Source organism: Bubalus bubalis, chromosome 5, assembly GCF_019923935.1.
Source record: "Bubalus bubalis isolate 160015118507 breed Murrah chromosome 5, NDDB_SH_1, whole genome shotgun sequence".
Classification (NCBI taxonomy): Eukaryota; Metazoa; Chordata; class Mammalia; order Artiodactyla; family Bovidae; genus Bubalus; species Bubalus bubalis.
The window spans coordinates 58,820,269-58,836,009 of record NC_059161.1 but is presented as its reverse complement, the minus strand read 5'-3'; the positions used below and the strand labels follow the sequence as shown (position 1 = coordinate 58,836,009).

The 15,741-nt window shown below is 37.3% G+C and overlaps 1 long non-coding RNA gene across 1 annotated transcript in view; it reads right to left on the bottom strand.

Moving 5' to 3' along the window:
- The window catches only part of LOC112585116, a 199,616-nt gene that overhangs the window by 17,672 nt on the left and 166,203 nt on the right, over positions 1 to 15,741 (bottom strand). The window contains exon 5 of the long non-coding RNA XR_003109513.3: positions 688 to 748. This is a non-coding gene — a long non-coding RNA (uncharacterized LOC112585116). The remainder of the gene's footprint in view (positions 1 to 687; positions 749 to 15,741) is intronic.

The following is a 15,741-nucleotide window of genomic DNA, read 5'->3' as shown; positions in this document are numbered from 1 at the left end:
GGGGTGGGGAGGGGGCAAGGCCAGAGAATGGAACACTTTTCCTGCTAATCAACATTAAAAATGAACAAAGAAACAAACAAGCATAAAACTATTTCCTCTTCTTAGAAGAAAAGGAAACTGTAAATATTTATAATTGAATATAAAGGTTGACCTGACACATTGAATGTTTTAATTCTGGCATCCCAAGCCAATTCTTACCCTTAAAAATGGCTTTCCTCCCACCCCTGTTATTAGCAATTCCCTTGTCTTGTACATAAGGGAATTTTCCTGTGAGGGGCTCCAAGCACTTTCAGAAATGCTTGAATAGCAATTAAATGGTTTCCAGGCCTTGGGGGTCTTTATTTCTAACTCAGTTCAATAGTATATCCTGGGATGTTTATTGCACTCTGGAAAGTAACTCTGTCAAAGGCAAAGGGATAGAAGATCCCTGTCCTGTGTTCCATCTTCTTCAGAAATGGTATCATGAAGGAGCTGTCAGCTCTGGGAACTGTCAAACTTGATTTCTGCCATCTGCAAAACTGAGGTGGGAAGATTTTTACAGTCATTCTTTCTGATCAGTAAGGAAGTTCTGTAAGAACTTAAAATTATTATAGCCCTTCTGTTTTCTCTTCAGCTCTGAATACAAAGTACACAAGTGTCTAGAAATTAAAGTAGAATCTTTAGGGTTTCTTCCTTCAAGGTACTTACCAGGAGTTGGGTAAAACTGTAAATAGTCAACAAGGATGGGTATATTAGCAGATATAGTCTTCTAGAAGGAAAACAAAAATGACAATATGTGTAAATATCTTTAAACTGCCTACGTATTGACCCACTAGCCCTAATCCTGGAATTTATCCTAAGATGACAATTAAAGAGAGGCTCAAAGTTTCATGTGCAAACATGATCCTCTCAGTATCGTTTAAGATAGTAATATTTAAACAAAAATACAACAGCCTGCAAACTATTTAATAAAAGATTACTATGAAATAATGTTTTTCTTATCTAAGACTTCTCTGATACAGAAAAATGTTCTAAGGGTATTTTAAATCAAAATTAGTCTGTAAAACAGTATGTTTACTAAATCCAAGTATTTTTACAGTGTGAATAAAAATGAAAATAACCAAAACTATATGAATTAAAATGTTAATAACAATTCTCCCTGAGTGCTAAAAATATGGATGTTCTGGCTTATATTTTGAAATTTTATATATTTTATAAATGTTTATAAACAGGAATAATTGGGAAAAACATGATTATTTCAAGCATTACTTTTCTGGATTTATACACACCATTTTATTTCTCAAAATGGTGAAACATATAAATGATTAGGATTTTCCTTTTTATGATCATGAGTTATCAGGAAATAATTGTAAAACTTAACTCTTTCAAAAAAAAAATGCCTTTACTTCTTACTAGAAAATTGCAACCTGACTTTAACAGTTTCTGTTATTTTCATTTAGGGAAGATAAAAGACTAAAATTACACCCCAGACTATATGAAAAGACCCACATTTTAGTGTTTAAGTAAGTTACTCCCATGTGTGGTTTTGTGATGCCCCAACCTGTTATTTCCAATGAATATTTCTGATATTATTTCATATTTCTCAAAGAATTATCAAAATCTGTGAACCATCTTTTACCTCACCCACTCTTTAATCTTTCTTATGTAACCTGATGAAAGTTCTCCTTTCTGCCTCTTTTTAAAATTGAATGGTTATCTTGGGCAATTTTTAAAACATTTAAACTACACTTTAAATTTTAAGTTATTTTTAATTGCAAAAGCAGTTTCTGATCAGTGTGGGAAAGTTAGAAAATACAGGTAAACCAAAAGAGGAAAAAATCATAATCCAATAGTCCAGACAAGATCACTCTAAATCCCATGGTATGTTTTCTCAGGCCTGGCCTTTTCACATGCATAGATTTCCCCACACATGTAACAGAAACACACATTTTTTTTTTATGAAAATAGGATTAAATTGTATATACATTTTGTTGTTCAGTCTTCTCACCTAATAATATATGGTGAACATTGTCCCAAATCAATAAAAATGCATCTATAATATTATTTTGAAGTATAAAACATACTCAATTGTATAATGTTTCTCATTCAATTAATCCTGTAATAATAAAAGTTTAAATTGTTTCCAATAGTTACCATCATGAAAAGCATTGCAATGGACACCTTTGTTGTTTAAATTAAAATAAGCCATCTGGATTAAGCTATAGCAATTTTATAAATGTTGGAGTTATAGTCCTGATGTTACAAAATTACCAAAGACTATTAACATTTCTTTCCTTTATATGTGATATACATTTTAAACCAGAGTTTCTTAAATTTAAGAAATGTGTGAATCTCTTTTAAAGGAAAATATTTTTGAAGAATCTAATTTTAATTTAATTTTAATTTAAATGTTTTAATCAAGTGCTTTTTTAAGACACACACACAAAAAAGACATACAAACATAAAATAGGTATAAACTACGAACAGAATGGTAATCTAATCAAACAAATTTTCTAAAGATAAAATTTTAGGACTAATACAATTCGAATGAATGACAATTTATTACACCAAATAATGCTGCTTTTGCTGAAATTAAATACCATTGTGCAGGTTACCCTCTATTAAGCACACCTGGAAGACTGTGGGTATCCTGGGATGGTTCTGTTCTCCCTGTACTTTCTCAACTTAAATAGATTATCTTAACATCACTTAGCCTTTGTTTGCTAGTGACCATCATTTGATTGCTGGTTGCCACTCATTTCCCTCACCTCCACTAACTCAACAATAAAATAGCCCTGTGTAGCTTAAGGACCATGAAAATCCTAGACATAAACACAAATACAGACACTAAATTCACAAGGAGATTAGACAATGTAGACACTGAATTCACAAAGAGGTCAGATAATCCCGGATATAGTATTTTTTAGGATGGCACTCATATGAAAAAGTAAAACATTTATTATTATTTTTTTAATAGCTGCTTCTGCTAAGTCACTTCAGTCATTTCTGACTCTGTGTGACCCCATAGACGGCAGCCCAACAGGCTTCCCTGTCCCTGGGATTCTCCAGGCAAGAACACTGCAGTGGGTTGCCATTTCCTTCTCCAATGCGTGAAAGTGAAGTCGTTCAGTCATGTCTGACTCGTAGCAAAAATTCCCCAAATCCCAAGAATACTCTAGGGACAAAAGAGAAGAAACGGGTATCACTGAGTCAAAGCAGGTTTCCTCCATCTTCTTAGGTGGAGGAACGTTTGATTTTTGTCAAGGAGAAGGGACAGATCTAGACCACCAGGGAGGCTTAGGGAAAGAGTTGGACATGACTCAGAGACTGAACTGAACTGTAAACCTGAATGGGGGAGGCATAACATACATGAGGCCTTCCCTGGTGGCTCTGATGGGAAAGAATCTGCACGCAATGCAGGCAACATGGGTTCAATCCCTGGGTTGGGACTGGCTACTCACTCCAGTATTCTTGCTTGGACAAGTCTATGGAGAGAGGAGCCTGGTGGGCCCCAATCCGTGGGGTCACAAAGAGACGGACACAACTGAGCAACTAACACTTTCACTTTCAACATACATTTAGGCTCCTTCATGGGCTTGACTACATTCTGGAGGCAGAGTATCCAGGTGTTTACCTGAACAACAGGGTTTGGAGACAATCAGAATGAAGATATAATGAAGATTCTGGGTCTTTCGATTTTGTAGTCTAGAGTACAACCCTCTTAGCCCAGTTCTCTGAAACTACAAAAATACTAGCATTACCTTTCAGGTTTGCAGTGAGAATCAAATGGAATTTTAAGTGTAAAGAAACTGTCATATAGTATAAAGTCCAAACTCTTTGTTGTGCCCTTTGAATCACTGTCTCTCTGATACCATCTCCTCCCATTGTTTTCGTAATTTATGCTGGAACTTATTCAACTCTTTGAATAGTTGAAACTCCTTTCTGTCTCAAGAACTTTACAAGGACTGCTCCCTTCCACCAGAATTCAAAGGACGTACTCTTCAGTATCTCACCAGTCTCTGCACAGACATCACTCTTGCCTCAAATAGTCCCCTTCTCTCACTGAATGAGTCCTTTGCATCTAAACTTTGCTTTATTTTTTCCCATAGAAGTTATTATTCCCTGAAATTATATTATGTATCTGCCTATTTGTCTGTCTCCCTGTTGGTTGCATATAAATATATTGACAATAGAAACTTTGTTTTGTTTCTACCTTATTCCCAGCCACAACTGTGTTTTCTGGAAGAGAGTATTCAACATTTTTTTACTACCTATGAAGTAAGACTTGGCATCTTTTAGGAAACTGGGAACTACTGTTTTGGTCTATAGAGCCAGAAAATATCAATCTTCCATACAATTATAAGTTAAATTAAAGTCAACTACTAAACTCCTCTCATATGCTTAGTTCTGTGATAAGAGCCTTGAAGAATGAAGAATGAAACATATGTCAAGGAGCTCAAGCATGGAACATTGGAGATATAGGCATATAAGACTGATATCACTATATGGAAGATCCAAGGATTTTTCACTTAAAGTATACTAATAAAATGAATATAAATAACAGGTAGAAAGAATAAAATTATAAAACAACAAAACACAACCATAATGACAGTTTGATGTTTTACTTTTTGTAGGTACTTAAGTCTGTAAGAATAAGATAGCTTTACAAAATGATGCCCCAATTCAGTGACTTAAGTCAATAATAGTTTAATGAGGGATTCTATTTCATACAGTCATTCAAGGACAAAGTTTCATTACATCTTGAGGCTCTGTCTTCTATACTATTGCATTCTTCTCCATTTAGCCAATGAGTGAGAAAAAATAAAAAGCAAAGACTGCGTGATTTACATGAACTAGGCTTAGAACTGTTATGTATTACTTCAGCTCAAATTCTATTGCTGGAACCCAGTCATGTGTCCAAAGTAAAGGCTAGGCCTGGGAGTAGTCTAGCTGTGTGACTAAAAAGAGAATTAACATAGATCTGGTGAGCAGTATAATCTGTACCACAACATTAAATAATAGCTGTCATTCTATTTAATAATATTGTTTAACTGATAGCTTTAAATCTGGAGATACACTTTGCCTGAGAGAGGTTCCTGTCATAGCAGGAATGAATGTATCAAATCATCAGATTATTTCCATAATAAGCTAAACAACATGCAACGAAATTGCTTCAGTTTAATCTTGACTCGGGCCTAACAATGGAAGGCATTACCACGCTGTACACTTTTTTTACTGATTCATTTTTGTGATCGGTTCAGCCATCTGTGATGCTGGAGAACAAATTATTATTATAACTTCTGCAGTGACAGTCCCTTATGGCTGGTGACAGTCTTACAGGTTGACCTATGAGGTGGCACTCGTGGTAAAGAGCCCAGCTGCCAATGCAGGAGACATAAGAGAGGTGGGTTAGATCCCTGGGTTGGGAAGATCCCGTGGAGTAGGAAACGACAGCCCACTCCAGTATTCTTGCCTGAAGAATTCCATGGACAGAGGAGCCTGGCGAGCTACAGTCCATAGGGTTGCAAAGAGTCAGACACGACTGAAGCGACTTAGCATGAATCACCTAGCACTCCTCTTGCCTGTGCATACATTTTTTCACTCATAACAGGGTTCAGATGGACTCTATTTCTAGGAAAATTGTTCCAAATGTTCACGTGCAATTTATTTTCCAAACCTTTGTATATCTCATGATATTTTCTATTGCTTTCACATATGAGGACTAATTGGCGATGAATGAAATGCAAATTTCTGCCTTAAAAATTGTCAGTATGGCAGAAAAGTGAGAAGTTAGTTTGTTTTTCATGTTATCTTACATTTTCCCCAAATAGCATGCAAATTCTTGTTTTCATTAGTTTTGCCAAGAATGCACTGAGGCCTTTGAATTTCATAAATAAACAATTTTTAGCTCCACAAAATTTTCTTTAACTATGTTATTTCTTCTGTTCCAATTATTTTGATTCTTGTCCTGGAAAGCCCATAACCCTCACATTAGAAGCCTGCTATTCTCTTTTCATTACTTTCATCTAGTTTTCCTTTTCCTTTGTATTCTTAGAAAGCTTCTTAGGTTAATTGGATCCCTATTTTCATGGAATGATGGAAAATGAAGACATGAAGATATTACACTGAAAGTATAACTTGATGTGAATTATGATAGAACTCTACATAGTATTTGTTGAACCAGAACTGCAAGTGTGTTTCATTCTTCTGGAAATGTAAGTCTGGGAAGACTTCTGAGAGGAGGCACACGTGCAGAGACCTGGAAGGATGAATACATTTTCATCAGGTGAACAAAGCAGCCAAGGTCATTTCAAGCAGAAGAAAGAACATATTTAAGGGCATCATGTGTCATTGCATAATGTAATGTCTCTAGGGGCCCTGGAGAGGTTCACTGGGATGAAAGCATGCAGTCTGTGGAGGGGGCAGTGGGGAAGGAAGCAAGAATGTGGCATGAGGTGAGAGTGTGATATGTGGTGTGATGAGAATGGAGACAGGCAATGGGTGAAAGCAATCAAGGGGAGAAGGAAGACTCTAGCATTCTAGCTCAGAAGACTGGGTGTATCTTTTCTACGTTAATTAAGAGAAATAAAGATAGAGGATCATGTTTTCTGGAAGATAGCTGATTCAATTTAAAAATACTGAATGCATAAGACATGGGGGTCACAAATGTCAGTGTGAACCTAGAACTATGAGCATTGAACTGAGAAGAGAGACAAGGGCAGGGGATGGAAAGCTAAAGCTGGTATGCAGTTGTTATATCTCTGTTTAAGATTATCCACAGGAAGTACTTAAGGTCTTCCCAGGTAGCTCGGTGATAAATGAGGAGGTAAATACATTCCTCCAATGCAGGAGATGCACGTTTGATCCCTGGGTTGGGAAGATTCCCTGGAGGAGGGCAAGGCAACCTGCTCTAGTATTCTCGCCAGGAAAATCTCACGAACAGAGGAGACTGGTGGGCTACAGTCCATGAAGTCACAGAGTTGGACATGACTGAGTGACTGAGCAGAGCAGAGCAGCAAGGACTTAAAGTCAGAAAGGAACCAATGTTGTACAACTCAGGAAAATCTCTAATTCACAGAAGTCAGTAACAAGAGAATGTCATGAAGGAGAAAGTGGTCAATGGCATGGGTGCCTCAGAGTGATCGAGCAAGAGGAAGAATGGAAAACATCATTTTCCCAACTTGCAATCAGAGACAATTGAGACCAGGATGAGAGCAGCTAGAGCATCAACAAATTCTGATCTCTGCAAAAGGCAGAATGCTTTAAGCAGAGCAGTGAGGGGGAGATGAGGAAAAGAAGGCAATGAAGCTCTTCCCTAGTAATAAGGAACAACTGTGACAACCTTCCTGATATATCATGTCACACTCCAAACATTTACCAGTTTTCCTGCAGCAGAGTGTTTGCATAACACTTCCACTTTCTGCTGATGAACCACAGTGCTTCCCACAAGGGAATGAAGCTGCCAATTTCCCCAGATCCATCTATACATACAAACTCCTGCCTGGATACCATGTTATACATAGAATTATAATTACAGTAGAGAAGCACAGTGGTGTGGTTCAAATGAAGTGCCTAAAGTTTTAGAAATATGCCAATAGAGACTATTTACAAACCACTTTGTATATGAATAGACTAATACTGTAGCAGGCTCAGAATCCCCTAGGATCTCAGCTCCCATAGACCATTCTGTTGCTCTCATTCTGTTCCATATTCTACTTTTCACTTTCATCTGTTTGTCCTTCTTCAGTCCTCTGACTTAACTCTGGTATGTTTGTTCCAGCACTCAACAAGGAGCTCAGAGTCCTTTAAGAGCTTCCTATTCACCAGAGATGCAGAGGTTCCAATCTGAATCAAGCTACATACTTTTCCCCCAACCTCCTCTTCCCATTAGCTATCCATCCTCCAGTAGAGCCCATAGAAATTTTTCATGCTTGCTGTTTTAAAGGATGTGCATGTCTGCCAAGACGCTTCAGTCATGTCCAACTCTGTGCGACCCAATGGACCATAGCCCGCTAGGCTCCTCTGTCCATAAGATTCCCCAGGCAAGAATACTGGAGTTGGTTGCCATGTCCTCCTCCAGGAGGTCTTCCCCACCCAGGAATCGAAGCGACACCTCGTACATCTACTGCATTGACCAACAGGTTGCTTAGGACTAGCGCCACCTGGGAAGCCCCTTTTAAGAACTTACTCTATTAATTTTAGTTGTCAAGGCATCACAGCCTCAAGTATAAAAATGATCTCCTCTTACCCTGTGCTTCTGCCTTCCACCCCCCAGGAATTATAACCTATGGCTCAGGTAAACTGCTCTGTTGATGAAAGATGAAACATATTTATCCCCACCAATCTTATCCATTTACTTATTATATATCTTTTAAATCTTAACTACAATGTAATATTGTTCATAGAGAAAGTTGGAAAATTCCAAAAAAACATAATGAAGAAACAATTCTTCAGTAATTCTACAAAGCAGAAAAAATATAAAATGGTGTAGAGCTTTCAAATTTGGCTTTTGATCTGCAAATAGGCCTTGACCCTCCTGGCCCCTGTCTTCTACTCTGCACATCTGCCGCAGCTCCGGGCCCCTGGCTGCTTTGACGGCATCTGCCACAGTCACCAGTTGTCTCGTGTGTGTGGGATCCTGGCCACACACATGCAGATGGAAGCCATCATTCTGGACAAGACTCTGAGGAAGGAATGGCTCCCGGCCCATTCCGGGCCCCTGTTGTTCTCTCAGATAGCTGGAGCCATACTGCTGTGCCTCGTCTTCAACCTCAACAATGTAATTTATTTCTCAGCTGCTCTGTATCTGATTCCTGAGCCAGAACTACATAAAAAGGAACATGATTCAGACCATAAGCTTTTCATGCCAAATGTCAACATTAAGCTACAGCATCTTAACCACCCTAAGCCAATGGCATGGTACCAGTTTTAACAATGGCCTAAAATATTTATAATGGTTGCTGTCTTGGCATTTTTGAGTGGGTTCATGTCAATAAGGTATTTAACTGGGGTCATTATGCATTGGTCCCATATGTGTGATTTTAAAAGGAGAACATGGGTTCAAGTAAGTAGTCCTCATTTAATTTATTTAAAGTGAATTCTCCAGTTCTGTTTAAACAGTTGGATTAGGCATACCACCCTTATAGCTTTACTATTAAATAGTTGACTTAAGCCTTATTGGGGCTTCCCAGGTAGCTCAGTGGTAAAGAATCTGCTGCCAATGCAGGAGATGAAGGAGACACAGGTTCAGTCCTTGAATCTGAAAGATCCCCTGGAGGAGAAAATGGCAACCCACTCCAGTTTTCTTGCCTGGAAAATCCCATGGACAGAGGAGCCTGGTGGGCTACAGTCCACGGGGTCACAAAGAGTCAGACATGACTAAGCGACTGAGCACACATGCTTCAAATATTACACACAGAGAAAAATACACATATACACAGATGAATTCTACCAAACATCTAAAGAATAGTTAATATCTATCTTTAAGCTATTCCAAAAAATTGCAGAGGAAAGAACACTTCCAAACTCATTATCTGAGATCAGTATCACATTGATACCAACACCAGACAAAGATATCACACAAAAAAGAAAATTACAGGCCAGTATCACTGATGAGTACAGATGTGAAAATCCACAACAAAATACTGGCAAAATGAATCCAACAATACATTAAAAGGACCATAAATCATGATCAAGTGGGATTTATCCCAGGGATTTTTCAATATCTGAAAACTGGATATATTTTTGGATTATAAAATTGGATATATTTTTGTATCGTATAATTGATATACTTTTAGATTATATAATTGGACATATTTTTGGATTATATAGTCAGATATAAAATTTTGGATATATTTTTCAATGTATCCAAAAATGTCCAAAAAAATTTTGAGATTTTTCAATATCTGAAAATCAGTCAATATAATAGACCACATTAACAAATTGAAGAATAAAAGCCATATGATCATCTCGATATTGAGAAAGGTTTTAATAAAATTCCAATATCCACTTTTAGTCAGCTTTTTGAAATTTAAAAGAATATGCATGGATCAAAAAAAAAAAAAGAATATGCATGGATCAAGCACCAACTACATGAAAAGTTATACATTGAAAACAAAACTTTTTCTTCTGTCCCAAATCCCCAGTCCTGTTTCCCAGAGGCAATCACTTTTGCAGTTTGTTCTTTACCCTTCCAAAACATATTCACTTTCAAATAAGCTTAATATCTGTTATACTATACATGCAAAATTTTCCTGCCTTTTCACTTAGCTCTTAAATATTTTCAGAAAAAATGGCTTTTTAGATTACTTTTATTCATAGTATATTATATATTTATTCACCCAATAAATATTTATTATCTATTATGAACAGGCACTTTTTTGCTTTTGTGATATGGTACTGAACAAGACAGAAAAAATTCCTGTCTCTAACAGAAATCTATAATTGCACATTTTACATTTTTTTCCAACTTTCCACACTGTAACCATGAATCTTTGGGTGTTTATCATTATTTTCTTGGGATATATTCCTAGAAATGCTTTTATTATATAAACGGTATAAACATATTTAAACTTTTTTACAATAATGCCAAAATACCTCCCAAAAGGCTTGTAAAATTTATATTATACACCACAAATGTACAATCACGACTACTTCAATATTCCCTGACAAACAGGATCTCTTTCAGTTAAGACAAAATTCACCTTAAACAAAGACAGGAAAATAAAAGTACACAAGTTATTTCAGATATGTAACCAAACCACAAACAAGCAAACAAAAATCTCTTAGTTTTCAGCCTAGGTACATTTGATTTCAATGTGAGAAATTTAAACCTACTCATCATTAGAAACAATCTCAATCATTATTTGTAAAGATTATCCCTAAAAATTTCAGATACTCCTTCAAAACAGACTTCATTAAAAAATAATACAAATAAAATAATAGTGAGAAGAAGGGAACAGACTACCTTGGCCAAAATTAAGTCATTCTCATATTTTGGGAAAACTGGAAGCCTGGCTGCCTCCTACAAGTAGTGATTCATTAATACTAATTGGTGCTTTTTTCCAGGCAAGGGAGAAAACTGTTTCAGATCCTAATCACTCCTCATTATAGGAACAGCAGGCTGTATTTAATCTGCAGCTCAACTTTTCAGTTACAGAATCAGTTGACCTATAATTAAAAGACATTTACGTCTTAGGGAGAAAGAAAAACAATTCCTAATGACAAACAGATAGCAGCGATTTAAAACCCTGCCTGCCTTGCCTGCCTCTGCCCACCTCTGCGATCCTGCTGTCAACTTGAGTCAATTTTGTCCAGGGGAAATGGAAAAACAATTCCTTCTCCACTGTAAAATTAAAGTCTAAGAATGAGCGTGTGGCATTCAGAATGACATGGATAGCCAAATATGTTGTACTGGAATTATACTTTTTATATTTAATGTGCTTTTTTCTCTTAAATATAAAAGTAATGGGCTTCCCTGGTGGCTCACACAGTAGAATCTGCCTGAAATGCAAGAGACCTGGGTTCGATCCCTGGATAGGGAAGATCCTCTGGAGAGGGAAATGGCTGCCCAGTTCCCCTCTTGTCCAATTGGTATATATATATATGTTCACTCTTTTTAGATTCTTTTCCCACATAGGCCATTACAGTGTTTTGAGTAGAGTTCCTTGTGTGATATAGTAGTGTTTATGTATCAATCTCAATCTCCCAGTTTATCCTTCCCCTCCCTTACTCTCTGGGCTTCCCTGGTAGCTCAGCTGGTAAAGAATCCACCTGCAATGCAGGAGACCCCGGTTTGATCCCTAGGATGGGAAGATGCCCTGAAGAAGGGAACAGCTACCCTTTCCAGTATTCTAGCTTGGAGAATTCCATGGACAGAGGACGCTGGCAGGCTACAGTCCATGGGTCTGCAAAGAGTAGGACACAACTGAGCGACTTTCACTTTGCCTTACTCTCTGGCAACTAAAAGTTTGTTTTCTACATCTGTGATTCTATTTCTGTTTTGTAAATAAATTCATTTGTACCATTTTTTTTTTTAGATTCCACACATAAGCAATATCATACGAAATTTTTCTTTCTCTGTCTGACTTACTTGACTTAGTATGACAATCTTTCAGTCCATCCATGTTTCTGCAAATGGCATTACTTTGTTCTTTTTTGTGACTGAGTAATATTACCTTATATGTATATATGTACCACTCCTTTATCCATTCCTCTGTTGATGAAAATTCAGGTTGCTTCCATGTCCTGGCAAATAGTGCTGTAATGGACACTGTAGGGCAAGTATCAAAAAATCTCACTTTAAATACCTCTATGATATCTTCTTATGTGTTACTATTGCTGTTCAGTGGCTCAGTTCCCTTCAGTTCAGCCACTCAGTCGTGTCCAGCTAGTTGTGACTGCATGGACTGCAGCAGGCCAAGCTTCCCTGTCCTTCACCATCTCCCAGAGTTTGTTCAAACTCATGTTCATGAAGTCAGTGATGCCATCCAACCATCTCATCCTCTGTCATCCCCTTCTCCTCCTGCCTTCAATCTTTCCCAGCATCAGGGTCTTTTCTAAGGAGTCAGTTCTTCACATCAGGTGGCCAAAGTATTAGAACTTCAGCTTTAGCATCAGTTCTTCCAATGAATATTCAGGATTGATTTCCTTTAGGATTGACTAGCTTGATCTCCTTGCAGTCCAAGGGACTCTCGAGAGTCTTCTCCAACACCACAGTTCAAAAGCATCAGTTCTTTGGCGCTCACGCTTCTTTATGGTCCAACTCTCACATTAAACATGACACTGGAAAAATGACGGCTTTGACTAGATGGACCTTGGTCAGCAAAATAATGTCTCTACTTTTTAATACGCTGTCTAGGTTTGTCCTAGCTTTTCTGCCAAGGATTAAGCATCTTTTAATGTCATGGCTACAGTCAGCATCTGCAGTGATTTTGGAGCCCCCCAAAATAAAATCTCTCACTGTTTCTATTGTTTCCCTATCTATTTGCCATGAAGTGATGGGAATGGATCCCATGATCTTAGTTTTCTGAATGTTGAGTTTTAAGCCAACTTTTTCACTCTCCCCCTTCACTTTCATCAAGAGGCTCTTTAGTTCTTTGCTTTCTGCCGTAAGAGTGGTGTCATCTCCATAGCTGAGATTATTGATATAACTCCCAGCAATCTTGTTTCCAGCTTGTGCTTCATCCAGCCTGGCATTTTGCATGATGTACTCTGCATATAAGTTAAATAAACAGGGTGACAATATACAGCCTTGGTGTACTCCTTTCTCAATTTTTAACCAATCCATTGTTCTATGTCTGGTTTTAACTGTTGCTTCTTGATCCGCATACAGGTTTCACAGGAGGCAGGTAAGGTGGTCTGGTATTCCCATCTCTTTAAGAATTTTCCCCAGTTTGTTGTGATCACACAGTCAAAGGCTTTAGCATAGTCAATGAAGCAGAAGTAGATATTTTTCTGGAATTCTCTTGCTTTTTCTATGATCCAAAATATATTGGCAATTTGATCTCTGGTTCCTCTGCCTTTTCTAAATCTAGCTTCATTTCTTATATGGGTGTACTATATTGAAAATTTTTTTTATTATTATTATTGGGCATAGATAGTTTCTAGTTTTTCATTATAAATAGTACTATTGTGAACTCTATTTTTTTATCTCATTATTTCTAAGGAGATGTTTAGATTTTGAAATACTGAGGCAAAAGGACTGAACGTCTATAAAGCTTGTTGACGCATAGACCCCACGTGGCTCTTAACAGCTATAGGGTGCCCTCCTCCCAGTGGTGCAGTAATCTCTGGTTACCCACACACTTGCCAACACTGGGTACTTTCATATTTTTTTTTATTGTGGAAAAAAATGAATCTAACATTAATTCAACTGAAAATACTTTTATTAAAGAAGCTGAACATTTTAAATCATGTTACAGTCCATTTTGTCACTTATTTAATGACTCTTCCACTCATTTTTTTTGGTCCATTTTTTTGGGGGGTATTAAGTTTTACCTTTATTGATTGATAAATGAAATTTGTTTATCAAGCATGTTTCCAGTTTTTATTGAACATTATGAATATCTATTTCAGTGCTTTTTGGTCTTTAAACTTTGATTTTGGTCTTTCTGAGGTACTGAGTTTTACATTTTCAAGGAGTTAAAATTTTTCTATTTTTCCCTCATGTTTGTATGTGTGTGCTTAGTTGTTCAGTTGTATCCAACTCTTTGCAACCCCATCGACTATAGCCTGCCAGGTTCCTCTGTCCATGGGATTTTCCAGCAAAAATACTGAAGCGGGCTGCCATTTCCTCCTCCAGGGGATTGTCTTGACCCAGAGATGGAAACTACCTCTCTCTTGGGCTCCTGTATTGGCAGGTGTGCCAACCTGGGAATCCCCTAGTTTCTTCATACTTTTTTTTTTCCTTTACCACTACGCCATCTGGGAAGCCCCTAGTTTTATTCATATTTTTCATGTTTAACATTTAGATGGTCTTTTTCATCAAACTTTTTAAACTGCTGGTTAAAAATCATCAATACAATAAATCAGTACCATGCTGATTTGTATCTCATGTAACAAGTATGACAACAAAGAAATTCTTTTTAATACACACAAGAAAGGAAATGTACTTTTTTGGTTAATCGTGGATACTTGCCAAGACTAACCCCAAATTTATCTGATCAGGTTAGTACCTTCATGATACGTACCAGTATGGCAGCCAATTTGAGTAAACTAGACCAATTACCAAAAGTGGATTTCTTTGTAGAATTTCTCTTTTGAGAATTTTTATAATAAAAACAGCTAGGAACTTCCCTGGTGGTCCAGTGGCTAAGACTGTGTTACAGGGGGCTTGGGTTCCATCCCCGGTCAGGAAACCCTCACATGCTGCAACTAAGATTCTGCAAGCCACAACGAAGATCGAAGATCCTGCGTGTTGCAACTAAGACCCAGCACAACCAAATAAATAAATATAAAAAAGAAAAGAAAGCTAGTGACAAGTTTTTCTAATAATGCTAGGGATGAAGTTGATAAACATATGACTTGGATCATGAGTGAAAGAATGGTCTAGATTAAAAACAAAAGTCCACTTGTGCATATCACAGAATCACAGTATGTTTCTGGAATGAATGTCCACTGTGAAGCACTCTGAGGCTTAGCAAGAGCTCCGTGGTCAAAAAGACTGACTGACTGACTTGCAAAGTCTGTCCTGGGGGTATGAGGTAAGAAAGCCAGATGTGTGTAAAATGGACACCCCCTTTATTGGTTCCTCTGAGGGTCCATTCTATTTCTATAGCTTTATAAAGAAATTTGTTCTATTTTGTTTTCTAATGAACACATGCTTTAATAAATCCTAGCCAAAAAACAAACAAAAGTTTCTCATTGAAGTACAGTTCTCTCCTACCAGCCCTGGAGTACTCGAAATGTGCTTTTTAGAAAGGAGTACACTTCCCTAAAGCATCCTTCTGCATTATTTTCAGGTCTTATTAAAAATAGGGACTCTTAAAGTGTTAACCTCTGTCAAACTGGCACATGGAGTTTCTCAATTGACTTCAGCGTTGTGAGATTATAGGTTATAGGTCAAAATGATGCCATGTTAGTCTAGGGCACATGGACTTAAAAAAGCAGTTATGAACACATCCTTGGGTGAAAAGGAACCTGAAAGAAAGAGATTAGTGTTGGAAGGAGCCTTGAAATCATCAAGTCCATTATCCAGATGCTGAGGCCAACTTTATAATACTTCCACTAAGTAATGAGCTTACTGAGGCTTAAACACCACTG